At 45.3% G+C, this 26,775-nt stretch overlaps 1 pseudogene; it reads left to right on the top strand.

Annotated features, from left to right (window-relative positions):
- Positions 1-26,775, top strand: part of LOC147098100 (scavenger receptor cysteine-rich domain-containing protein DMBT1-like) — a 72,571-nt pseudogene that overhangs the window by 10,646 nt on the left and 35,150 nt on the right.

The raw sequence follows: 26,775 nt of genomic DNA on the forward strand, positions 1-26,775 counted from the left end.
AGGGCATATTACATCAGGGCTTACAAGCATGGTTATAAATGCAGCAATAACACAATGAAATCTTTAAACTAAAATTCATAATATAATAATTTATTTAGATCAGTTTAGATAGTAAGAGAAAAAATATGGGGACTTCGCAGGAAATTCACAATCGGTCTGGGACCCGGTTCTCAAACGGTGCGGTGTGGGTCCCGGTTATCAAAGGGAGCGGTCAGGATCCGGTTCTCAAAGGGAGCGCTCTGGGTCCGGTATTGTAAGAGTTGTCCGGGATTAAGAGATCCTGTTTACTGAGAGATGTACTGAGTGTGTATTTGCGTTCCCCGTAATTATTCCGGGTAATTCGGGGCATGTGCTGAATGGTTACTAGCTGTTAGTGGCGGAGGTGGATGAGGAAGGATCGGGATTACTGCGGCTCCCTTCACAACGGCACTCACTGTCTCAGTTAAACAGGAACTGGGGGGAGCGGGGAGTGGGGAAGAGAGAGAACATGGCTGGAAATCTGCACTCCGGCCCGTGTTTCTCATCAATCATGGTCACTTTAGCCGTCGTCTTGTCAGGACTTTTGCGGAACTGTTTGATTAAATAAATAAGTGGTTATGGGAATTTCACTTTAAAATGTTGAATCTGATGTGGGAGATCGGTCCCTATATGGTGACTCCCGTTGTTCTTGGACGCGTTCACATGTAGTTTCTGTTAGTGCGAGAAATCAGAAATTGTGCCGGATGTTTATCCCTTGCCTTGTACAGAAACTATATCCAACTAGTCGGGAACAGTCTTTCATTTAGAGAGACTGTAAAGACAGTGGGATGTTATCCAGCGTCATCAAACAGACGTATAATCTGAGGTAAATTTAAAGCAGTGGCAATTTAAGGTAGGTCTGGGAATGGATAAGAAGTGGGGGCGATGAAGATATTTAGTGGAGGGCTCACACTAATTCACGTTCTATAATCTGGATCCAAACTGGTCATCTTCGGGAATAAGATCACACTGGGGGAGGAGAGGGGAGTTGAGGAGACGAACCAAAGGAACAGGATTGGGCCATTCAGCACCGCGAGAGTCTCCCGCCATCCATTCGATCATGGCTTATCCGGACACCATCTACCAGCCTTGTTTTTATATCTCATCATAAACTTGCTTTGCAAATATATATTGATCACCAATTTAATATTATTAATTGAGCTTGCATCTATTGCTTTTTGTGGGAATGAGTTCCACGCTTCTACCAACCTTAATGTGAAGAATTGTTCCCGAAATTCTCTACTGAATGGCCTGGCTCTGATTTTAAGGTTCTGTCCCCTGGTCCTAGACTCCCCGCCAATGGGAGAAGTTTCTCTGTATCTGCCCAACCAGCTCCTTTCAAAATTCTATAAGCACCAATTCTATCTTCCCTTAACCTTCTAAACTTCAGGAAATACAAGCCTAGTTCATGTCATCCCTCCTAATAGTTTAACCCTTGGAGCACTGACAATGTTCTGGTGAATTTGCGCTGCATTCCTTCCAAGGCCACTATCTTCGTTCTGTGGTGCGGTGCCCAGAACTGTACCCAGCTCTCCGGATGTGGTCTAACCAGGGCGCTGTACAGCTGTAGCAAAACCTCCTCCTGTTTACATTCTAGCTCTCTAGATATAAATGCTAACATTTTACTAGACTTTTTATAGTGTTTTTGTAACTGACCACTGCAGTTTAGTGATCTGTGTACATGTACCCCACAATTTCTTTAGACCTTTCTACCTTTTCACCATTTAGAAATTCACGGATCTATCTGTTTTTGATCGATCTTATTTCTTGGCCTTGACCCTCAAATGTCCAATCAGCGAACAACAGCAATCAGCAAAGAAACCGAATGCTCAACTATGTAAGCAAAAGAGTGCAGGGCAAATCAGGGTGTCGGGATTTCACCGAACAGAGCTCCATCCAGTCACGCCTCTTGCTCTGTGTATAGTTCCGGTCACGAGGCACAAATGGTCATTGTTAAACTAGACCGTGCTCTGTCCAGGCCCCACCTTGCTCACCGTGTATAGTTCCGGTAACCAGGTACAGGGGGACAATAAAATCCTGGCAGTTGTGTGGAGCCAAAACTGGAGTCGGATCTCTACAAGCCGATGTGCTGAATAATGGGCCTTGAAGCGGGAAGCGAGCTGCTGGAGGCAGAAAATAGAGCGAAATGGTGAATCTGAGAAAAAACCTTTAATTTGATCGTGTCAATAGAACAAGGTGGGAAATACTGATGGGAGTGAAAGACAGACTTAGGACTGGTGTCCGGATATTCTTCTCACAGAGAACGATGGAGGATTGGTCTGGACTGCGGTGTAGGTTGATTGAGGAAAATAGAATAATTGAAAAGACAGATGCGAAAAGCCGTCTTTAGGGTCATTCTGGGTTAATGAGCTGTACCGGCTCCAACCGTCATCATCAAACGGATGCATCGTGTGTTGTGTAAAAGCAGAGTGTGCCTGGAGGGAAACGGGGTGGTCGGGAAATTCTCCCCTCGGTGTCCTTCAGTTACAGGGTGAAAGCGAGGGCATCCTCTGCCGGCCCATCTCGGCCTCTGCTTTCTGGAGGAGAACATGGATGCGGCCGGCAGTGGGGCGAACCCAAAGTGGGTGCAGGGAGGACAGCGATTGCTTGACTTCGATTTACTCTTCTCTCTCTATCGATACTTTGCCGCATTCTCTCTGCTGATAAAGTGTGTGTTTGTAACATCACAGTGACGGCCACTGGGTAAGGTACCAACAAATAAAGCAATATTATAAAAAGCCAGTCACATTATAACCAATAGCGTTAGAGGAAAAACAGCATCATCGGTATTGGACCAGAATGGAACCAATCGGAGAACCAATTGTGTCAGATCTGCGATGAATCAGATGTGTATTCATTTGTCAATATCTTTATTCTGATTATTATGATTATTATTCAGATCACAGATTTCCTGGACTAGTGTCCGGAGACTCCCCATGCTCGTGCAGACTGGAGGTCCAGTACAGTGAAACCTGGGGAACAGTGTGTGACCTTCACTGGGATTTGAATGACGCCAATGTGGTCTGTGCACAGTTTCAGTGTGGAGTCACTGTGACCGTGCCAAGAGGGGCTTATTTTGGAGAGGGCACTGGACTTCTGCGGAGTGATGTCTTTGAATGTACAGGCAACGAGACAAGTCTGATGGACTGCACTCTTTCTCCAGTAAATCACCACGAGTGCACCCACAGGAACGATGCCAGTGTGATCTGTTCCGGTGAGTACAGACAACAGACAACTTCCTCAATAATATTGGGAAAACTGAGGAAGATGACATTCCTAGGTTTCTCTCCAACAATCTATATATATAAAAGGATCGATCTGTCTGTCTGTCTATCTGTCTGTCAGTCTGTCCTCCGGTGTGCGTCTGTCCGGCTATGCACTCAAAAGTTATAGAGCGTACCTACGCGTGCGTTACCACCAAAGAAAGCTTACGGTTCCGGGACGGTCGTAAGCATATTTACTTTTCGGTCGGACGAAAATTGTTCGCGCCTTATGCATAAAACCTTCAAAATTAAACTCATTATCTGCTAATTAGCATTGATTGACTGATGTCAAGGTTCGACCAAACCTGTGCCGTCACGATTGACCAATCCTACAGTTCGGTCGCCTGATGGTTGGCCAATTGCTGCGTCTGTGGGCGGGACTAATCGTTTTCATCTCAGGGATCTGGCAGCCATTGCCTCAAGCTAAAAACCCCATTTACTTCCAGCTCAAAATCTGCTCATCCAGCTTCGAAAAAGTTAGTATCTTTTTTAAAAATAACATAAGATTTACCAAAAACGTTTTATAAGTACTTTCACTTTCATCTTTCACGGTATTAAAAAGGTAGAAATGTTGCCCAGCAGCAGATTGAGAGAGGGACACAGAGACAGGGCCCAAAAGCCTGGGACTCGATTTAAAATGTTGCCCGGCACCAGATTCACAGAGAGACACAGGGAGGCCCCAAAGCCTGGGACACAATTTAAACCGCCCGGCCCAAAAGCAGCCCTGGCAAAGCCGGGCTCCCCCAGCTTCATCTATAAACTAATCCTTACAGTTTACTTTTATTGTTATAGGTCTGGCCTAACACGTCAAAGTATCTGCAATAATTTGTCAATAGAAAGTTTCTAAACTTAAAGATATCTTCTGAAGTAAGCAGATTTGTTGTTAGTTTATTTACCGCCTGTACCGAAATATTTTTTTCCAGCGCAGTTGATGTCACAATCGGTGTCTAACAACTCACTAGTTGCGCACTGTCTCATTAAACTTGTGCACACTTCATAAACCATCACGGTAGGTTCATTAATAGGACACCGCCTCATTCACTATGGGTTATCTTCATTAATCACACGCTGGTATCATTGACCGAGCACATCTTTCAATGTACTTTGAATGATTTACAAGTTACAGACCTTATTAAACACAGGTTGCATTCATTAATTCTAGGTGGACATAATTAACCACAGGTTGACTAAGTAACAATTCAGAACCCTTGTTAAAAATAAGTTGACTTGATGAACCGTGCTTTGACGTCATTAGTTTGGTTCCTTTTCTGTTAACCTCCCTTGATTCCGAAATGATTTGTCGTGCACTGATGTTACGGGCGGTCGATTGTCCTCGTTGCCCGAACACGGATTTCTGGTCTCTTCACTGCGCTCCTTACCCATCGGCTGACGTCATTAAACCGGCACTGACCACAACCCCGGCACCATTTCCATTGCTGATGCTCCTGTGTGATGTTGTCTGCACTGCGGTCATTAGCCCAACATTCACTTGATTAACGGCATAAAGATGTCACCAGCCGTGCACTGTCAACTTTACCGGTATACTGACTTAGGAGACCCGCACTAAACTTCTTAGTGGTGCAGTCACTTTAATTAGCATCAATCATATTAACACGACACTGATCACTTATCTCATTAACTGTTCACTGACCTTGATAATTGACCATTGCCCCAAACGTCGGACATTGACTTCATAAACACGCATTGACCTATTTAGATACTTTGATGTGAACACCAGACCACATTAATTGTCCCACACGGTAATAGCCTTTCGACCCGCCCTGTGCAGAGTCACACTCACTGAACAGCAGGGTATCAGGGGGCGGCTGTGCTCCCGCACTGGTCAGTATAATCAGGCCAGAGGGAGAAGATTGGGCAGTCATATTATAGAATCTATGCACTTTACTCCCCACAGCTGATATGATGGGAAACAAATCCATATGATCAGAAATAGGGGATTCCGTACCTCTAGCCTGTTCGGTCATTTAATTGGATCATGACTGATATGTATCTCAACTCTATTTTTCTGCCTTTGAGCCATATTCCTGATGCGCTATCAATTCTAATAAAAGGCTGGGCAGAGTTCAGAACGACAGGCTTTTATTAACTACTGAATTGCACTTCAGACAGATCAGGACTATGCCTCTAGTGGACGACCGAATGCCAGGATCTGCCATGCGGCCGCTCTTATACTCGGTAGCCCAGGGGCGGAGTCAGCTGAGGCATAGTCAGGCACAACAGTGAAACAAGAGTGAACGACAACAACAACAACAACAACAGTGAACACAGTGAACTACAGTGGTTTACCACAATTCCTTGATACCCTTAACAGACAAAAATCAATCACAGTGTTGAACATTTCGATTGAACACAGCATGCAAAGCCTTTCCTTTGGGGAGCAGGTGGAGAAAGTCCAGATTTCCACTACCCTTTATGTGTATAGTTTCTTCCCAGTTTCAGTCTTTGGGCCAAATATCGTCAGCTGCTTCATAAGTTGCCTTACCTCCAACATAACCTCAGAAGTGGTGCTGTTTGCTGATGATTGCAGAGTGTTCAGCTCTTTTCGCAATTCTTTTGTTGATGAAACAAGCCATGCCCACTTTCAGCAAGATGTGGACATCATCCAGACATGGGCTGACAGGTCGCAAGTTACATTTGTGCCCACAAGTTTCAGGCAATGACCATCTCCAACATGTCAAAGTCTGACCACCTCCGCTGACATTAATTGGCTTTGCCATTGCCGAGCCAACCACCGTCAATATCCTGGGTGTGGATATTCACTAGAAATTCAATTGGACCAGCCACACAAATGCCGTGTCTAATATAGCAGGTCAGATGCTGGGTATTCTGCAGCGAGTGGCCCACCTTCTGACTCCCCAAAGCCTCTCCACCACCGACAAGGCTCAGGTCAGGAGTTGATAGAATACTCTCAACTTGCCTGGGTGGGTGCAGCTGCAAAAATACTCAAGAATTTCGACACTATCAAGATGGAAACCGTCCACTTGATTGCCTGCCCATCCAACACCTTAAATATTCAGTCCCTCCATCACTTCAATCACTGTTGTCATTCTGCTGAATCTGTGCTGCACCACCTCCAAGGCCAATATAGCTTTTCTGAAATGCGGTGCCCAAAATTGAGAGCAGTGCCCCAGATAGGGTCTGACCAAGACTCGATACAACTGAAACATCACTTCCTCACTTTTATATTCCAAGCCCCTCGAGATAAATGCCAACATTACATTAGTTTTTCAGGAAGAGCTGTCAACTTTGAGTTATCAGACAACTTCTTAACGGCGTCTTGTAGTAACTTTGATTGTTGCAAATAAATAATTATTTGATAAATTACGGATGTGCGATAGTAGTGGAAAAGCTTCCCCTAATTTTCCCCTATTTTCCATTTTGCCCCATATATATACTAAAGGTGATTTACAATCTATTTGAATCTGTATTTGTTTCCAAAACAGGGAACCATGGACCCCGATTGGTTGGTGGGGAGAACAGGTGCTCCGGCCGGGTGGAAGTGCTACACGGAGACCAGTGGGGGACGCTGTGTGATGTTTATTTCGGTTTAGAAGACGCCAGCGTGGTCTGTGAGCACCTTCAGTGCGGGGCAGTCACCGCAAACCCGGGAGCAGCTCACTTTGGGATGGGAACCGGCCCAGTGTGGAAGGAGAACTACAGGTGCCGGGGGAACGAGTCCCGATTGTGGGATTGTCCGGTTTCATCCTGGGATCAGTTTAGCTGCTCACGTGGAAATGACGCGAGTGTCATCTGCTCGGATGACTTCACTCAGTGTATTGAACTGAAATACACCAACTGTTCTCCTGTCGAGCAGAGTCTCACACCAATGGCTCTATTTCTGTAAGTCACTGATTCACTCTGTTTACTGATCAAGACCACCTTCTTCCTCTGACACTAAGCGAGCTTCAGATGTGTGTGTCGCTCGACTGGTCTGAAGTAAATTAGCAATGAATCAAAGGGTTTCAATCCAGTGCACGTTTAATAAATACATATCTCGTGTTACGGTGTAAATCTTTGTAAATTCGGAGCATTACCCAGCGTTCGCCACCAACAGCTATTGAAACGGCAAAAAGCCCCCGGGACCACTGCTATAGCACGGAAACACAGCACCAGTATTGGAACCGTTATCAATGTTACCGGTTCAAATATGAATCAAAATAGAATTATCCGCAAAGATCAGCTGTATTTTAAAAGAAAATTCTGTTGACTTCTTGCCAGATAAATAGTGCGAGATGAGTTTTAATACCCATAAACTGCTCTGTCTCTCTGATTATTTCACGAACTTTACGCACATCACAGTTATCCCGGTGTCCTGGAACATATTTATCCCTCAACCAGCACTACCTTATAACAGATTATCTGGTCCTTTATCTCATTGCTGTTTGTGCGAACTGACTGAGCGCAAATCAGCTCTCGCGTTTCACAGGTTAAAACTAATGGACATGTGGACAGGAGGAGGCCCTTCAGCCCCTCCAGCCTGTCCCGCCGCTGTCGCAGTTTCTACGAATCAGTAGTACTTCAGTGGCTGTGAAGAGCTTTGGGCCGTCCTGGGAAGCGCTCCATCAATTACACTTCTGTTTGTTTCTCTCCACATCAGCTGAACTATGAGCAGCCAGAAGCTATTTTAAGGCTGTGCTCCTGCATTTGACCAGAGCTCATATCAATAGCAGGCCTGGGCCGCCCGCCCTCAGTTAGTTTTTAGCCCCTTTCCCCAGATTAGCCTTCGGAAGCTGCTCGGCATCTCTCTAAAATCAATTCACTGAGAAAAGGTAATGGCGGAGAGGATCGGCCTCCAAATCTTGTGGGTAATTATTACAGAAATGCTTTCATTACAATTAACAATAACTGTCCGGGTGAGAGTTAGTAAATTATGGGATATTTTGGCTCAGTTTAAACGTTGCTCTCAATGTGTTTCTTTTTGTAGATGAAGGTTGGCCGCCGAGACTGACTAATGGGGGAAGCCGCTGTGACGGGCGAGTGGAGATTTACTACAACGGCAGCTGGGGGAGAGTGCGGGACAACCTCTGGGACCTAAATGATGCCAACGTGGTCTGCAGGCAGCTGGGCTGCGGCTCTGCGATAGCCGCTTATAACTCTTCAAAGTACGGAGAGAGTGAAGGGCCCGTGTGGGTGAATGATGTCCAGTGTGAAGGAAACGAGTCTCAGCTCCGGAACTGCAGCTCATTCACATTGGATCCATCTCTCAATGACAGCATCGGCGTAGGGGTCCTGTGTTCAGGTGAACAAATGGTTGACTTTTACAGAACCATCAAGGGGAATATCTTATCCGCTGAGAAAAGTGGTAATATTGGTCACTTGTTCCTCCGTGTCTCTACCCCAGTTATTTAACTCACGGGGTGAGAGAAAAGCGAGAGTACACCGGCTGAAGGAAGAAACAACAACAATGATAACTTGCATTGTTTTGCACATTTAGCAAATACAAACGTCGCAAGGCGTTTCCTAGGAGCGCAATCAGACAGGAAACTGACACAGAGCCCAACAAGGAGATATTAGAAATGGTGACTAACAGCTTGGTCAGAGGGTAGATTTGAAGAGGGCGGCTTAAAGGTGGACCTGTTGAGATGTTTAGGGAGGGATTCCGTGGTTGCAAATCAGTTCCATTGTTCAGCATATCAGTGTAGGCAGATGAGCTGGAGTTGTACTGGTGTAAGTTTCATTATACTGTGTAGAAATGTCGACAGATGTTTTGGCATGTACTGGTCTAAGTGACATTATACAGCATGTGAATGTAGACAGACGTTCTGAGGCTGAAATGGTGTAAGTTCCATTATGCAGTATGTTAGTCTAGGCTGATGTTCTGGGGTTTTACTGATGTATGTTCCCCTATAGAATGTGTTAGTGTACTTACATCAGTACAGCCCCAGAACATCTGTCTACACATAGATACTGTATTTGTTGCATTCTGCAGGATGCAGCCGAAGTAATAACTAGGTTTGTGGATTAGACTGTAAACTAGTCAGACGCGGGGGATTCTGGTGAAATGAACATCAGCCTGAAGTTAAACATAATAGGAGATGGGAGTAAATGGGATACAAGGTAAAAAATATGTGGGTTACATAAACGGCCAGGAAACATATACAGTTATGGAACATGAGTATAAAATGACTGTTAAAATAGAGGAAGTGAAACAGTTCATTAAAAAACACATTCAATTGCCTGAACAACAATGTACGCAGCCTTCGAAACAAAATGAGGGAACTGGAGACAACAAATCCCAGCAGCCATGTGTAGGAGTTATCGGAAACATTTCTGTGCTCTGCATTCTATGCAATATGAGGTTAGACAGATGTTCTGCTGCATAGATTAATTTACCTGTCATAGACTCATCAAAAGGACAGAATGTTTTCGCTGGAAAACATACATTGGGTTAGATTGAGTGATGAGGTTCATGTGTATTGGAAGTATAATCCTCCTGTATTGTGCTCCAACAGAACACGTGCAGTTAAGGCTGTCCGACGGTGGAAGCCCATGTGCTGGGCGAGTGGAGGTTTATTACAATGGGACCTGGGGCTCAGTTTGTGATGATTCCTGGGACCTGGCCGACGCTGACGTGGTTTGCAAACAGCTGGGTTGCAGAAATGCATTGGCCCTGGAACTTCCTGCTGCTTGTGAACCAGACTCAGGCCCAGTTTGGTTGGATGAACTGAACTGTTCGGGCAACGAATCGGGTCTCTGGGAATGTCCCTCAGCACCGTGGGGTAACCACGACTGTGCTCATAAAGAAGATGTGATGATGATGTGTTCAGGTAAGAACATTTTCTGCAGTGTTATTCGTGAGGCTTCAGACGTGAGATGTTACATAGAATTACATAGAATTACAGCACAGAAACAGGCCATTCAGCCCAACTGGTCTGTATGGTGTTCATGCTGCAGACGAGCATCCTCCCACCCTTCTTCATCAAACCCTATCTGTATATCTTCTATTTCGTTCTCCCTCGTGTGTACTAATCGAGCTTCACTTTTAGTGCCATTCGCTTCATCTATTCCATGCAGTCCAAGTCCCCAATCTAACCACTCTCTAGGTAAAGAAGATTCTCCTGAATTCCCTATTGGATTTATTGATGACTATCTTATATTTATGATCCTTAGCTTTGGTCTCCGCCACTTTTAGTTATTAGTGAATCTGTATCCCTCGATCCGTTTGCTCCTCTACCCCATTTAGACTCTTATTTTCCAAGGAGCATGTGGCCTCCTTTTCCTCCTACCAAAACGCAACACCTCACACTTACCTATATTAAAATTAATTTGCTAATAACACGCTATTCTGCCCGTTTATTAATGTCTTCTTGTATTTTGTCGCAGTCTTCCTCAGTATTTACCATATCCCCCAATTTGAAGTCACCTGTACATTTTGAAATTCTAATCCCCATTCCCAATTCAAATCGTTAATGTAAATGATAAGTAACAGTGGCCCCAACACCGATCCCTGTGGAAGTCCACTTCGCACCTTCCACCAGTCGGAGTAACGACCTTTAACCCCTACTCTCTGTTTTCTGTTTAGTATCCAGCTAGCTATCCATTCTGCTACTTCTCCACTGACTCCACATGCTCTGGCCTTAGTCATGATTCTACAATGTGGTACCTTATCGAAGGCCTTTAGAAAATCCACGCATATTACACCTACTGCTTTAACCTCGTCTACACTTTTTGTAACTTTTTCAAATAATTCAACAGCGTTGGTCAAACATAACCGTTCCTTTTGAAATCCGTGTTGACTCTTCTTTCTTATATGTTCGGAATGTAGATGTATTTCCATTACATTTCTGAAATAATTACCGACACCAGTGAATACAACCGGTGCAACGTGTGTTGTGCAGTATGAGCACACAGCGAGTTATCAATCGAACCACCTGGATATTTCTTGTTTCATTGACAGAGCACAAAGAGATGCGGCTGGTGAAAGGAAAGCATCGCTGTGAGGGAAGAGTGAAAGTGTCCTACAATGGGACCTGGGGAACACTGTGCTCGGAGAAACTGGATCCACATGATGCAGGAGTGATCTGTAAACAGTTACAGTGCGGCCCCCTCATATCTATTGAGTATAACACTTGGTTATTCGGAGCGGGATCCGGACCCATTTGGCTCGATGAGATGGAGTGTAATTCACACGAGTCGACCCTTTGGCAGTGTCAGACAGGCCCGGGGGGGGGGAACACAACTGTGATCACAGGGAGGATGCAGGTGTTGTTTGTGCAGGTAACAAAAGGAATCTCTCAATGTGCGGGTGTTATTCCAATACAGTCAGAATATTTCTCTTCTCAACAGAAGCCAAAGCGCCGGAGAGATCCCACAGTTCAAGGGTCTGCGTTCGAGACTCTGGTTCTGAACATGGACATTCACCAGGTGCTTCCTCCTTTTCAATATACCAACTATCTGACTTGTATTCCAGGCTTGTACTAAATAAATAGCAATAAATGATTCTCTTTGATAGACTCGGGACAACCGTTGCGCCTGGTTGGAGGCAACACCAACTGCTCCGGGAGAGTGGAGATATTGTCCAATCATAGCTGGGGCACGGTGTGTGATGACTCCTGGGATATGGCCGATGACAATGTTGTCTGCAGACAGCTGGGTTGCGGCCACGCTCTATTGGCCGCAGGAGGGGCCGCCATTGCCCAGGGTGCCGGTCTTATCTGGCTGGATGAGGGGAAGTGAATCCGTTCTGTCCGACTGTTGTTCCTCACCGCCAGGTCAACATGACTGTGATCACAATGAAGATACCAGTGTGATTTGATCCGGTAAGTGTTGCAGGGGGTTTCCTCGTTCTGCGAACATGACTCATAGATTTCGGAAATTTAAAACATATCCTAATATTTGAAGTTGATGAAATGATTATAAAATATATTCCACAGGACTCGATTTGCCTCCTGCTGCTTCTCCGTCCACACCTGCAGGTACTTACCATTATTAGTACAATTATTAGCTTTGATGTTACCGTTCGCATTAGTGTATTGGTGTTATTGACATTTTCTTGGTCTTGTTCATTTCTGAAGATAATGTGAGCGGTTTCAAATTGACTGGAACATTTTTATAAATACAAGGCGGACTGTGTCTGTGTTAAATCTTTCTGTAATCTTGTGATTAGGACAGGGAGGTTAAACCACCTCCATCCCTGTTGCAGTCTGCATAACCCTTGGAGTCCTTCTAATCTGTGAGCTAATCGCACTGATGGCGGTGATACAGAGAAAGTCAACAAGAAGAGGTAAGGCACAAAGCTTACCACTGAACTAATATTTGATCTCAGATCGCTTCATATCCTGGCGAGTCTGCAGTTCATTCCACTTTTCCCTATGACGTACATTGGCTCCCGGTTAAGCAACGCCTGCATTTCAAAATTCTCATCGTTGTTTTCAAATCCCTCCATGGCCTGCCCCTCCTTATCTCTGTAATCTCCTCCAGCACAACAACACCCCCCCCGGCAGATCTCTAAGCTCCTCTAATTCTGCCCTCTTGAGAACCCCTGATTACAATCGCTCAACCATTGGTGGCCGTGCATTCTGTTGCCTAGGCCCTGAACTCTGGAAATCCCACCTAAATCTCTCCATCTCTCTTTCATCCTTTAAGACGCTCTTTAAAACCTACCTGTTTGACCAAGCTTTTGGTCACCTGCCCTACTTTGTATTTATGTGACTCGGTGTCAAATTTGTTTTCTTATAATTCTCCTGTGAAGCGCCTTGGGACGTTTCACTACCATAAAGGCGCTATATAAATACAAGTTGTTTTTATTGTTGTTGAATGTGGTATTGTTGAAATAAATCTGAATCCGCTTTTGGCGAATTGCTCCATTCGCTGAGCTGCCCTAATTAGTAAAATGGGACATTTAAAATGGAGAGTTATTTAAAGTGTCCACATTCACTGTCCCAGTTCATCAGCCGGTACATGAGATTCCAGAAGAATTTACTTGCTGCAACAATGGGACAAAAATGTTATTGAACAGTTTGGCCTGTGCGCTCAGTTATTTATTGATCTGCTGTTCTTCCTGGATGCCCAATCTCGAACTCTGTTCTGCCCACCCTTTTGAGAATTGACAGTTTTCTAGGACTTTCTACAATCTCCAGTGATTAATCTACATCCCAACACAACTGTTGCACTCTTATCTCAATCACCCAACACACTCCTGCTCTGTGTACACAGCATGGCTCCTCTCACACTGACGGGACATGCCAAAGTACCATCAGCTCCTCACTCGCGCTTCCAAACTGATGCTGTCCGCAGAGATCAGTCAACTTCACCCAGCTTCTCTTCAGATGAACTCCCCGTGTGGCCCCGTTACGGAGCGATCAACTGGAGTTCATTTTTCCTGATACCCCCTCATTCCGTCTTCCTGAGTTCAATACAACTGGCCGCAGTCTGCTGGAGGTGAACATGTGTCTGTACAGAGACACAGACAAACACACGGAATCACACACACAACTAAACTCCTCCACATTCACGCTAATTGATTCTAGCCCTTGAATAGCACTATATCTGTTAGTTGAATTTATTCGCAGATGAATTCCTGTGAACTGCGCGTGGAGTGAATCAAAATGTTAATCTCCCCGCCCTCCCTCCAACAGCTGCTGTCACTCACGGCAGGGAGTCACCTGCTGGTTCGTACCAAGCAATTTATGAAGAGATTGAGAATATTCCACCCGGCGAGGATTCCGCTCAGACCCAGGGCTCAGGTCTGTATTTTCCGTTTGATATCCAATCTTCATTGCACAAATGTTGCCTCCACTTAAATACACCTTCTAATTGTGAATGTACTGACTGGAAACGAGCAGCAGTCCGCTCACTGTCCCCATGTGAAGGATTCCTATCACAGTGAGAGTGTCTCTCTGTCCGCGTGTATAGTGAGACCAGCAATGGTTTGGGAAGATTCCCACTGGTTGGTATTGCTCAAAGAACGGGTTTTCGGGTTGTTTGTAAATAGCGAGCAGAGACGCTTTTTTCCATTTCCCACCCGGCTCCATACGGACTCCCTCAGATATCTGAGCCGAGGAATAATAAACACATCGGCTGTTTGTATTCTTTTATTTTATATTCACTCAAACATGACGTGAAATCACAGATCGATTGAAACTATCTTCATTCCTTCACTTATAACGTTTCCTTGACAATGGCCCAGATATTCAGAACCCTACGGGTATTTACGCGCTGTGTACGCATGCTCAGGGGCATCGGAAATATCGGTTTCTTGCATGCACAGCGCATGCGCTGAAAACCAGCATTTCCGATCTGTCAAGAATGGTCCAGACCGATCCTCTGCCTGCCCTGGAGAAGGGCCTCCACGGGCAGAGAGTTCCGCTTCCTGGAGACCCTCCACCCGCAGAAAACCCAAACAATTTTTACAACTGGTAAAAGCAGGCCTGCTTTAACCAGGATAAGCGTATTAAAAAGAAAAAAAAACAATGTTTTTACTAATTTTTCATTTAAACATATTTTAAGAAAGGTAAGTTTATTTGTAGCCCCGTAAAAAACTTTAATTATTTTTTTCAAAGTATTAAATTTTTGTTTAAAATATTTAATTTATTGAAATTACAACTTATTTTAAAAAGGTGATGGTTTTTAAACAATTTATTTAAAGTTTTACAGTGTTTTTGGGGTGATCTCCATTCATATATTGGACAGGTCTTTCTGTCAAGTGTATGAAGGGAGATTCCCTTCTTTGATTGGCTCCCCATGGCCCACCTGATCCCAGGGATGATTGCGAACCGCATGTGCCTCTGGAATACGTGGGCCCTGCACACTTGGAGTTGGAGAGGCCCAGGAGCGGAACTCTACGCACCTCGGGAGCACTCAGGTAAGTGCGTAGATTTTTTCCAGCTTGGAGGCCTCCACACACAAAAATATGGCCCAAAATTGGCCTCGAAATTGCAATCGGAGGCTTGGCCCGGGCAAATGACTCTGAACCGCAAGAATAGTACGAAGCTACCTGCTGCCTCCATACTTTTGGTCTGTTCTGCTCCTGGGCCAGCAGGCATCCACCCAGTGGCGCAACCGGTTCGCAACCAGATTTTCCGGGGCTGATGACCGAGTACGCGGTGTGTACGCAGCCAATAGTGCCCCACAATTCCGGGTTTCCACGATGCACAAAACCGACAACATGCGATCTGTCAAGTTTCAGCTGGACAGATCCACCACATTACCCGAATTGGACATTCGTTGGCGGAGAGTTGGGCTATTTACCCAACTACTGACCAGCGAATTCCCGTGGAACTCTTATACCTGGTAAAAGCAGGGGTAAAGATTCATTTTAATAGCATAAGAGTTTAAATAAATATTAAAATATTTTAAAAAAATATTTAAACATAATAAACCTTTAAAATTAGTTTAGGTTATTAATAGCACCTTTAAAACGTTAAAATTTATAATTCAAAAGAATAAACCTTTTGCTTTAAATTTTTAATTAAACTGTATTTTAATTAATTTTGAATGTGTAATGATTTGTTTTTATTTAACTGGTGTGTAATTGTCTTTTTTAGAGGATTCCTATTCATTCTTATGGGGATTCCGTACTTTAACCTATTAGCATTGTGCCGATTCCCCTTTATGATTGGTTGGACCGGCCCACGTGATCCGAGAGGTGCTTGTGAACCACTTGCGCCCTGGGTGTGCGCGGAGAGGCCCAGGACCGCAAGTGCCCGAACCTCCGAGATCATTCGGTCGGTTCGCACTATTCTTGCGGTTCGGAGGCATTCACCCGCGGGAAGCCCCCGACCGCAAATTGAAAGCGCAGTTTCACACCACCTTAATAAAAATAAATAATCACACAGGTTCCAAATTAGTTGAAATACAAGTTAATTAAAAATGTTAAACCATTTTTTGTAGAATAAATATAAACATTTTAAAGGGGCAGAAATAACCTAAACTAATTTTAAAGGTTTACATCACTTAAAAAATGCATTTTTATATTTATTTAACTCTTGCGCTGGTAAAAGAAAACCTTACCGCTGCTTTTACCTGGTGTTAGAGTTTCGTGGGCATTCGCTGGGCAGTAGTTGGGCAAATAGTCCAACTCTGCACCAGTGAATGTCAATTTCCTGCGGATTCGAATGATCTGTTAAACAGAATCTGGACAGATTGCAAGTTTTGGGTTGTCGCGCATCACAGTCGGAACCCCGGAATTTGCAGGAAACTTACGATGATGTGAGTACACCGTCATAGGCCGCGGAAAATCCAAGCCATCATTTCCTGTGTTAGCTGACCTTGAAGTCTCTGTCACTAACATTTCATTTTAGTCCCTTTAAACAATCCCATAAATACTCGCTGCTTTTGTGAGGCGACAGCCGCTTTGTCCCAGATTCCATTTCTCTCGGTGACTGGATTCCTGTATCTGGAACACGTTCCTCGCAGGAAATCCTAACCTGTGATTGGTTGTTTCTATCCAACTTATTCTAACAGGTTGTATTCTGATATATAACATTAATTTACAAATTGTGCTTTAGGACATTACACCAATAACGCTTATCGAATCGATGAAACCTGTGTCTTGGGCTATTTTTAGGGAGGGATTTAACCGTTAACATAAATCACTCTGTTAAAAAACAGAGGGATGAACGAATCGGATTTTGTCCTCGCACTATTTTCTGACCCATGTGTGGGGCGGAGGTGGGGGGATCATAATCAGGAAACCCCGCCCAATCTCTCTGTACTAAGCAAGTATGTTATACACTAGTTTATGTGCTCTGATACCTGAGATATTACCTGTACTGATGGGCTGTACTGTATATTATTGTTTCTGACAACCGGGAGGCCGTCATTTATGGTCCATCCTTAGTTATCCTGATAAGCTGGTGATGGGCCTTCCTCCTGAACCACTGCAGTGCTTGTGGTGAATGATTCCCACAATGGTGTCAGTTACCAAATTCCAGGACATTGTCACAGGGAGGATGCAGCTATTGGGCTGGAAATTGCTTTGTCAGAGGTTTCCCGCGGGCGGAATCCTCTGAGCCACAAGTAAACTCCGCACCTACCTGGTGCCTCTGGACCTTCGGATACTTGTGCTCCTGGGCCTCCACGCATATGCCTGTGTTATGGCCCATGTATCCCAGGAGCACATGCGGTGCACAAGCGCCCCTGGGATCACATGTGCCAACCGAACAAATCACAAAGGGGAATTCTCATTGGCCCTGAAATTAGGATGGGGGCTTGCCACGCGTGCAAGCCCCTGATGTGCACTCACCCTGCGTGCCAACACCTGAAGCCCGGGCCTGCTTGCATTTCCTGTCACTGGCCCGGTTCAGCTGTCGGCGCGCTGTGCTTACCTGACGTAGTTAGTGCGATGTGCCGGCTGGGATCAGGTGAGCACTGTGCAGCCAATCAGGGGAGGGGAAACTCATTCATGATTTTGACAGTAAGAGCTGTCAAACTCATGAAAAGTATGGGCTGCCAAAACACTACTTTAACTTTAAATAAAATTTTAAAAAACATCCCACTGATTATATTAACTATAAATAAGTTTGAAAAAAGGTTTTAAACAATTAATCAATTTTTTGAAAAAAATAAATTTTTAAAAAATAGGGTATAAAACTAAACTTAACTTACTGTAAATTCTTTAAAAATAACAAACCTGTGGAAAAAAAATTATCCATTGTACTAAAAGCCCACTTACCTGAAAAACTAAACACATTCTGGAGGGGAAGGGTGAACAGCCAGTGGTCGTGGTCCACATTGGTACCAACGACATAGGTAAAAAGAGGGATGAGGTCCTGCAGCAAGAATTTAGGGAGCTAGGTGAAGGATTAAAGAGCAGGACCTCAAGGGTTGTAATCTCTGGATTACTCCCAGTGCCACGTGCTAGTAAGTATAGAAATAGGAAGATAGAACAGATGAATGCGTGGCTAAAGGGATGGTGCAGGGGGGAGGGCTTTAGTTTCCTGGATCACTGGGTCTGCTTCTGGGAAAGGTGGGACTTGTACAAGTCGGACGGTTTACACCTGAACCAGAGGGGAACCAATATCCTTGCGGGGAGGTTTGCTAGCACTGCTGGGGGGGGTTTAAACTAACTTGGCAGGGGGATGGGGTACAGAGTGGAGCTATAGTAGGGGGTGATTTACAGCCAAATACAGAGGGAAAAACAAGTCAGCTGGGAAGGCAAAGCAAATATGTGAAGGCAAAAGAGAATATGGCAGGGCTGGAAGGCATTTATTTTAATGCAAGGAGTCTTGCAAATAAGGTGGATGAACTGAAGTTGTTGTTGAACACATGGGAGTACGATATTGTTGCTATCACGGAGACATGGTTGAGGGAGGGTCAGGACTGGCAGCTCAATATTCCGGGGTATAGAATCTTCAGGCGAGACAGAGGGGGGTGTAAAAGGGGAGGGGGTGTTGCAATATTAATTAAGGAGTCAATTACTGCTGTAAGGAGGGATGATATATTAGCGGGTTCCTCTAATGAGGCCATATGGGTAGAACTTAAAAACAAAAAGGGGGCAAGCACTTTGCTGGGAGTGTACTATAGGCCCCCAAACAGTCAGGGGGAGATAGAGGAACAGATATGTAGGCAAATCTCAGAAAAGTGCGAAAATAATAGGGTAATAATAGTGGGGGATTTCAACTTCCCCAATATAAATTGGGATAGTCAGAGTGTGAAAGGCTTAGAGGGTGCAGAATTCTTAAAGTGCATCCAGGAGAGCTTTTTGAGCCAACATGTAGAAAGTCCTACAAGAGAGGGGGCGGTACTGGACCTAATTCTGGGGAATGTAGCCGGGCAAGTGGTGGAAGTGTCAGTAGGAGAGCATTTTGGCGACAGTGACCACAATTCGGTGAGATTTAAGGTGGTCATGGAAAAAGACAAAGACGGCCCGGAAATAAGGGTTCTAAATTGGGGGAAGGCCGATTTTAATATGATAAGGCAGGATCTGGCCAAATTGGACTGGGAGCAGCTACTTATAGGAAAATCCGCATCAAAACAGTGGGAGACTTTCAGAAGGGAAATAGAGAGAGTACAACGCCAACATGTTCCTGTAAAGGTCAAGGGTGGGACCAACAAGCAAAGGGAACCTTGGATGACAAGGGATATACAAAAATGCATTAGAAATAAAAGGGGGGCTTTTGGCAGTTACAAAAGACTAAAGACGGAAGAAGCCCTAGAGGAGTATAAAAAATGCAGGGGCATACTTAAAAAAGAAATTAGGAGGGCGAGGAGGGGCCATGAAATAACACTGGCGAGCAAAATAAAGGAAAATCCTAAGATGTTTTATAAGTATATTAAGGGCAAGAGGATAACCAGGGAAAGGGTAGGGCCCATTAGGGACCAAAGTGGCAATCTGTGTGTAGAGCCAGATGATGTAGGCGGGGTTTTAAATGAATTTTTTGCATCTGTGTTCACTATGGAGAAAGACGATGCAGACATAGAAATCGGGCAAGGGGGCTGTGACATACTTGAACATATTAGCATCGAGAGGGAGCAGGTACTAGCGGTTTTAGCAGGCCAAAAAGTGGATAAATCCCCAGGCCCAGACGAGATGTATCCCAGGCTGCTGTGGGAGGCAAAGGAGGAGATTGCAGGGGCTCTGACACAAATTTTCAGAACCTCTCTGGCCACAGGGGATGTACCAGAGGACTGGAGAACAGCTAACGTAGTACCATTATTCAAGAAGGGTAGCAGGGATAAACCAGGGAATTACAGGCCAGTGAGCCTAACATCTGTGGTAGGGAAATTATTGGAAAAAATTCTGAGGGACAAAATTAGTCTCCACTTGGAGAGGCAAGGATTAATCGGGGATAGTCAGCATGGCTTTGTCAAGGGTAAATCATGTCTGACAAAACTGATTGAATTTTTCGAGGGGGTGACTAGGGGGGTGGATGAGGGAAATGCTGTGGATGTGGTTTACATGGACTTCAGTAAAGCTTTTGACAAAGTCCCGCATAGGAGACTGGTCAAGAAGGTAAGAGCCCATGGGATCCAGGGTGCCTTGGCGCGTTGGATCCTAAACTGGCTGAGTGGCAGGAGGCAGAGGGTGATGGTCGAAGGTTGCTTTTGTGACTGGAAGCCTGTGTCCAGTGGGGTACCTCAGGGATCGGTGCTGGGTCCCTTGTTGTTTGTGATCTACATAAATGATTTGGATGAGAATGTAAAAGGTATGATCAGTAAGTTCGCAGATGACACGAAAATTGGTGGGGTGGTAAATTGTGAGGAGGAAAGCCTCAGGCTACAGGACGATATAAACGGGTTGGTCAGATGGGCGGAAAAGTGGCAAATGGAATTTAACCCTGAAAAGTGCGAGGTGATGCATTTTGGACGGACAAATAAGGCAAGGGAATACACAATGAGTGGTAGGACCCTAGGAAGTACAGAGGGTCAGAGGGACCTTGGTGTACATGTACATAGATCCCTGAAGGCAGCGGAACAGGTAGATAAGGTGGTTAAAAAGGCATATGGGATACTTGCCTTCATTAGCCGAGGCATAGAATATAAGAGCAGGGAGGTTATGATGAAACTGTACAAAACGCTGGTGAGGCCACAGCTGGAGTACTGTGTGCAGTTCTGGTCGCCTCACTATAGGAAGGATGTGATTGCTTTGGAGAGGGTGCAGAGAAGATTCACCAGGATGTTACCTGGGATGGAGCGCCTCAGCTATGAAGAGAGGCTGGACAGGCTGGGGTTGTTTTCCTTGGAGCAAAGAAGGCTGAGGGGGGACCTGATTGAGGTGTACAAAATGATGAGGGGCATAGATAGGGTAGACAAAGAGGAACTTTTCCCCTTAGTAGGGGGGTCAATAACAAGGGGGCATAGATTCAGGGTAAGGGGCAGGAGATTTAGAGGGGATTTGAGGAGGAACTTTTTCACCCAGAGGGTGGTTGGAATGTGGAACTCAATGCCTGAAAGGGTGGTAGAGGCAGGAACCCTCACAACATTCAAGAAGCATTTGGATGAGCACTTGAAATGCCATTGCATACAAGGCTATGGACCAAATGCTGGAAAATGGGATTAGACTGGACAGGGATGGATGGGCGGCGCAGACACGATGGGCCGAAGGGCCTCTTTCTGTGCTGTAAAACTCTATGACTCTATGACTCTATGACTCTATGACTCTTACGTCTGGTTTTTCCACGCGTAAAGACCGGAGGCCTTTAAACTCGGGCAACTCTGGAAAAAAAAAAGATATATCACTGCGCACGCGCTGCCTGTGCAGTCGCGCGCACTCTGCCTCTTAACCGCTTGATCAGAGGACAGGAAATGACGGTTTTCAGTGCATGCGCTGTGCATGCTGAACACTGGCAATTCCCCCGGGCACACGCATGAGTACCCCGTCCGTACTCACGCGTTGTCCCCGGAATTACTGGGCCATTATATTTCTGGAGATTCAATTTAAAGAAAGACTTGCATTAATATAGCGTCTATCACGACAACTGGACTGAAGTACTTTTGGAGTGTAATCACTGTTGCAATGTGGGAAATGCAGCAGCCAAGTTGCGCACAGTAAGCTCCCATGAACGGCACTGTGATAATGACAGGATAATCTGCTCTTGTTATGTTGATTGAAGGTTAAATATTTACCTACGGAATCCATATAATCATAATAGGAATCCCCTAAAAATATTTTTTAACAACACTGCAATAAAATTAAATCATCACATGGTCAAACTTAATTGAAATAAAATTTAATTAAATATTTAAAAAGCAAATTTAATTTTTGAATAATAAATGTAAACTATTTTCAAGGCGCAAAAAATAGGTAAATTAATTTTAAAGGATTTTCTGTTTAAATCATTTAAATAAATTTATTTTACTATGTATTTAAACGCTTACACTGGTACAAGAAGGCCCTATGCTTGCTTTTACCAGGTGTAAGTGTTGCATGGGCATTCGCTGGGTGGTAGTTGGGCAAATAATCGAACCCTGCGCCAGAGAAGGTCCATTTCCTGCGGATGAGCACAATCTGTCAAACATAATCTTGACAGATTGCAAGTTCTCGGTTTTTGTTCATGTGCATCACATGTGGCAACACGGAACTTGTGGGACACTTATGACCATGTACGCTGTGTGTATGCGCTCATAGGCCCCAGAAAATCCAGGTAATTATGTTGCCTGCTCCGATGTCTTGAACAATCTCTCCACTAACTATCCATTACTTGTGTTTGACAGATTCGGGTTCCAGTGACTCCCTCAATCAGATTGAATATTACACCAGTGACATTTTGGTGACACTGACCCGGGATCAGAAAATCCTGAAGGGAACTCCTCCAGTATAAAGGTTGGGTACATTTTTACATCCTATAATCTCTTTTTTGGACTTCACACTTTCTACTATCTAAAACCAAAAACTAAAGATAACAGAGCTTAGATGCCGATGAATGACGCTGCCAAGTAATGGACAGTGATTTTAGTTAGAAAATATTGCAGAAATATTTTGGGTTGGAAACAAAATCATGTCACTTTCCCCCAATGGTATAATGGATTTTTTAGTTCCTGGATTTGCTGGCAAGACCGGCATTTATTGCACACCCATAATTGTGCTTCAGAAGGTGGAGGTGAAACGCCTTCTTGAGCCACTTGAGTCCCTGTAGTGAGGGTACTCCCACAGTGCTGTTGCAGAGACAGTTACAGGATTTGGACCTAACGGCGATGACGAAATGTCGATATATTCCCATGTCGGGGGTGGAGGGAGTGAATATTAAGATGGTGGATGGGGTGCCAATCAAGCGGGCTGCATTATCCTCGATGGTGTCGATCTTCTTGAGTGTTGCAGGAGCTGCACTTATCCAGGCAAGTGGAGAGTATTCCATCACACTCCTGACTTGTGCCTTGTAGATGCTGGAAAGGCTTTCGGGAGTCAGGAAATGAACTCGCCACAGAAGTACCTGCCCCTGATCTGCTCTTCTAGCCATAGTATTTATGTGACTGGTCAATGGTGACACCTTCCATTACTTTGCTGATGATTGAGAATAGAATGATGGGCCGGTAATTGGCCTGGTTTGGATTTGCCCTGTGGTTTGGGAACAGTTCATACCTGGGCAGTTTCCCATATAGTCGGGTAGATGCCAGTGTTGTAGCTGTACTAGGAGAGCTTGGCACGAGGTGCAGCTGGTTCAGGAGCACAGGTCTTCAGTCGGCATGTTTTTAGATCCCATAGCCTTTGCTGTATCCAGTGCATTCAGCTGTTTCTTAATATCACGTGGAGTGAATAGAATTGGCTGAAGACTGGCTTCTGTCATGGTGAGGACCTGAGGAGGAGGCCAATATGGATCATCCACTCGGCACTTCTGGCTGAAGACCTTTGCAAATGCTTCAGCCTTGTCTTTTGTACTCACGTGCTGGGCTCCTCCAAAATTGGAGATGGGGATATTGATGGAGCCTCATCTTCCCGTTAGTTGTTTAATTATCCACCACCATTCACTAATGGATGTGGCAGGACTGCTGAGCTTTGACCTGAACCGTTGATTCTGTAAATTCTGTACCCTTGCTGCCCTCAGTCCTTCTTCGAAGTTGTGTTCAACATGGAGGAGTACTGATTCAGCAGCTGAGGGAGGGTGGTAGGTGGTAATCATTAGCAGGTTTCCTTGTCCGTGCTGGACCTGAAGCCATAAGATTTTGTGGTTGTGGAGTCAATGTTGTGCACTCCGATTGCCACTCCCTCCCGACTGCATAGCACTGTACCGCCACATCTGGTGGGCCTGTCCTGCCGGTGGGGCAGCACCTACCCAGGGTTGGTGTTGGAGGAGTTACCAAATGGCTTTAAAGTATGATTCTGTGAGTATCAGAATGTCAGGCTGTTGCTTGCTAGCCTGTGGGACAGCTCTCTCTGTTTCGGCACAAGCCCCGAGATGTTAGTGAGGAGGACTTTGCAGTGTTGACTGGGCTGGGTGTGCCGCTGTTGTATCCAAGGGGGATCATGATCAGGAAACCCCGCTCACTTTCTCTGTACTAAACGACTACGTTATACACTATTTTCTCTGCTCTGATACCTGAGGCATTACCTGTACAAATGGACTGTACATTATTGTGTCTGACTGCTGGGAGGGCCGGCATTTATGGTCCATCCCTAGTTACCCTGATAAGGCAGTGGTGGGCCTTCCTCTGAACCATTGCAGTCCTTGTAGTGAATGATCTCCCACAATGGTGTCAGTTACCAAATTCCAGCATATTGCCACAGGGACGATGAAAGTATTATGTTGTCTGCTCCTATGTACTAATCAATCTCTCCAATAACCATCCATTATTTGTGATTTACAGTTTCTGGTTCCATTGACTCCCTCAATAAGATCGAATATTACTCCAGTGACATTTTGGGTGACACTGATCCGGGATCAGAAAATCCAGAAGGGAACTCCTCCAGTATTCAGGGTGGGTACATTTTCACTCCCCACGATCTCTTTTTTGGAATACAAGCTCTCTACCACCTAAACCAACAACTAAAGACATGAGAATTTATTCGCCGAAAATGACAATGCCAAGGATCCGTAGTACTGGAAAATGATAATTAATTACAAAATATTGTGGAAATACTTTCCATTTGAAATAAAATCATATCGATTTTCCCCAATGGTATAATGGAAGGAAACAGTCAGTTCATTGTGTTTCCTCACACGGCTCTATGGGCCGTGAAATGTGAAATGTGTGTGCAGGTTGGGTGGGTGATTCAGTGGGATATGTGTGACTTTAAAACGGAGACTAAACTACCTCGACACGACGCGGTCCAATCGTTCCCACAGATAACCCATTTCAGCTGAAGACCACATTGGTCCACTCTCCCGCCCTACAAGGCCCGGGTAGATTGATTATAATAATATCATTCTGAGTACTCAGGGCTGGCATTTGGTTTTAGTGGAAATCTCTATTTCCTCCCAGGGCAGCATGGTGGCATAGTGGTTAGCACTGTTGCCTCACAGCGCCAAGGACCCGGGTTCGAATCCGGCCTCGGGTGACTGTCTGTGTGGAGTTTGCACATTCTCCCCGTCTTTGCGTGGGTTTTCTCCGGGTGCTCCGGTTTCCTCCCACAGTCCAAAGATGTGCAGGTTAGGTTGATTGGCTATGATAAATTGACCCTTAGTGTTAGGGGGATTAAATACGTGGGGTTACAGGGATCGGGTGGGATATGTGTCGGTGCAGGCTCGATGGGCCGAAATGGCCTCTATCTGCACTGTGGGGTTTCTGTGATTCTGTGAGGTCCGGTTCCGGGCGATTATGACGATGTTGAGACTGGAGTCACTGACACTCAGGGCGGTCACTTTCTGCTGGATGGTGGTCCTGATGATCTCCTCACACTCAGAAGTGCCGGCGGTGATCTCTCCACTCTCGATGAGTTACCTCTCTGTCATTCCCGCAGTCACCAGCCCTCTGTGTAGGAATGGACTGGCGCTGTTTTAAATTCCCTTTCAATCGGCGGTGACACAATTGGCCTTCGTAGCGAGAGGGTTTGAGTACAGGAACAAGGGTGTCTTGCTGCAGTTGTACAGGGCCTTGGTGAGACCACATCTTGAGTATTGTGTGCAGTTTTTGTCGCCTTATCTGAGGAAGGATGTTCTTGCCATGGAAGGAGTTCAACGAAGATTCACGAGGCTGATATCTGGGACAGCAGGAATGACGTCTGAGGAGAGATTGGGTCGACTGGGCTTGTACTCGCTGGAGTTTAGAAGAATGAGTGGTGATCTCATTTAAACTTATAAAATTCTGACAGGACTGGAAAGACTAGATGTAGGAAGGATGTTCCTGATGTTTGGGGAGTCCAGAACCCGGGGACATAGTCGAAGCATAAGGGGTAGGCCAATTAGGACAGAAATGAGGAGGGATTTCTTCACCCAGAGAGAGGAGAACCTGTGGAATTCTCTACCACAGAAGGCGGTGGAGGCCAATACATTAAATATATTCAAGAAGGAGTTGGTTATATTTCTCAAGTCCAAAGGGATCAAGGGGTATGGGGAGAAGGCAGGGACCGGGTACTGACTTTGGATGATCAGCCATGATCACATTGAATGGTGGAGCAGGCTCGAGGGGCTGAATGGCCTACTCCTGCTCCTATCTTCTATGTTTCTATTCCAAAATACAAATACCAGGATCTGGGTTATCTTTCATATGTTGGCATTGTGGTAAACTATGTCTGTCTAGGACTGGTTTACAAATCCCTCTAAATGCTCACAAAAGACATGGGGGGAAAAATCCGGTGGCGCTCCTTTTGGGGCTTTAACCTCACCGGGGCACTAATTTTAGTACCCCGAAAAAGTGCTCACCCCTCCGCCATCAATTCAGTTGTAACGCCCCAAGAAGGAGGTGGAGTGCTGCTGGATGCACGCCCCCCTCCTTCTTAGAGTCATGGAGCTAAAATGGGGTGCTAACTTCGCTGGGGCGCTATAAGTATTAGCGCCGCTGCGCCGGAACTTGAGTGATTGTGCCTCAGGACTACTGGATGTGCCCCACATCCCTCTTGGGGCGCTGCAGGTCAATATTGTGGTGCTATGTGCTGCATCAATATTGCAGGCCTTCATCCCCTTCTTAAAGGGGAGGGGCCTTGCTCAGCGGCACCCGG

Source organism: Somniosus microcephalus, chromosome 30 (genome assembly GCF_052327205.1).
Source record: "Somniosus microcephalus isolate GS21.2 chromosome 30, FLI_Smic_1.0, whole genome shotgun sequence".
Taxonomy (NCBI): Eukaryota; Metazoa; Chordata; class Chondrichthyes; order Squaliformes; family Somniosidae; genus Somniosus; species Somniosus microcephalus.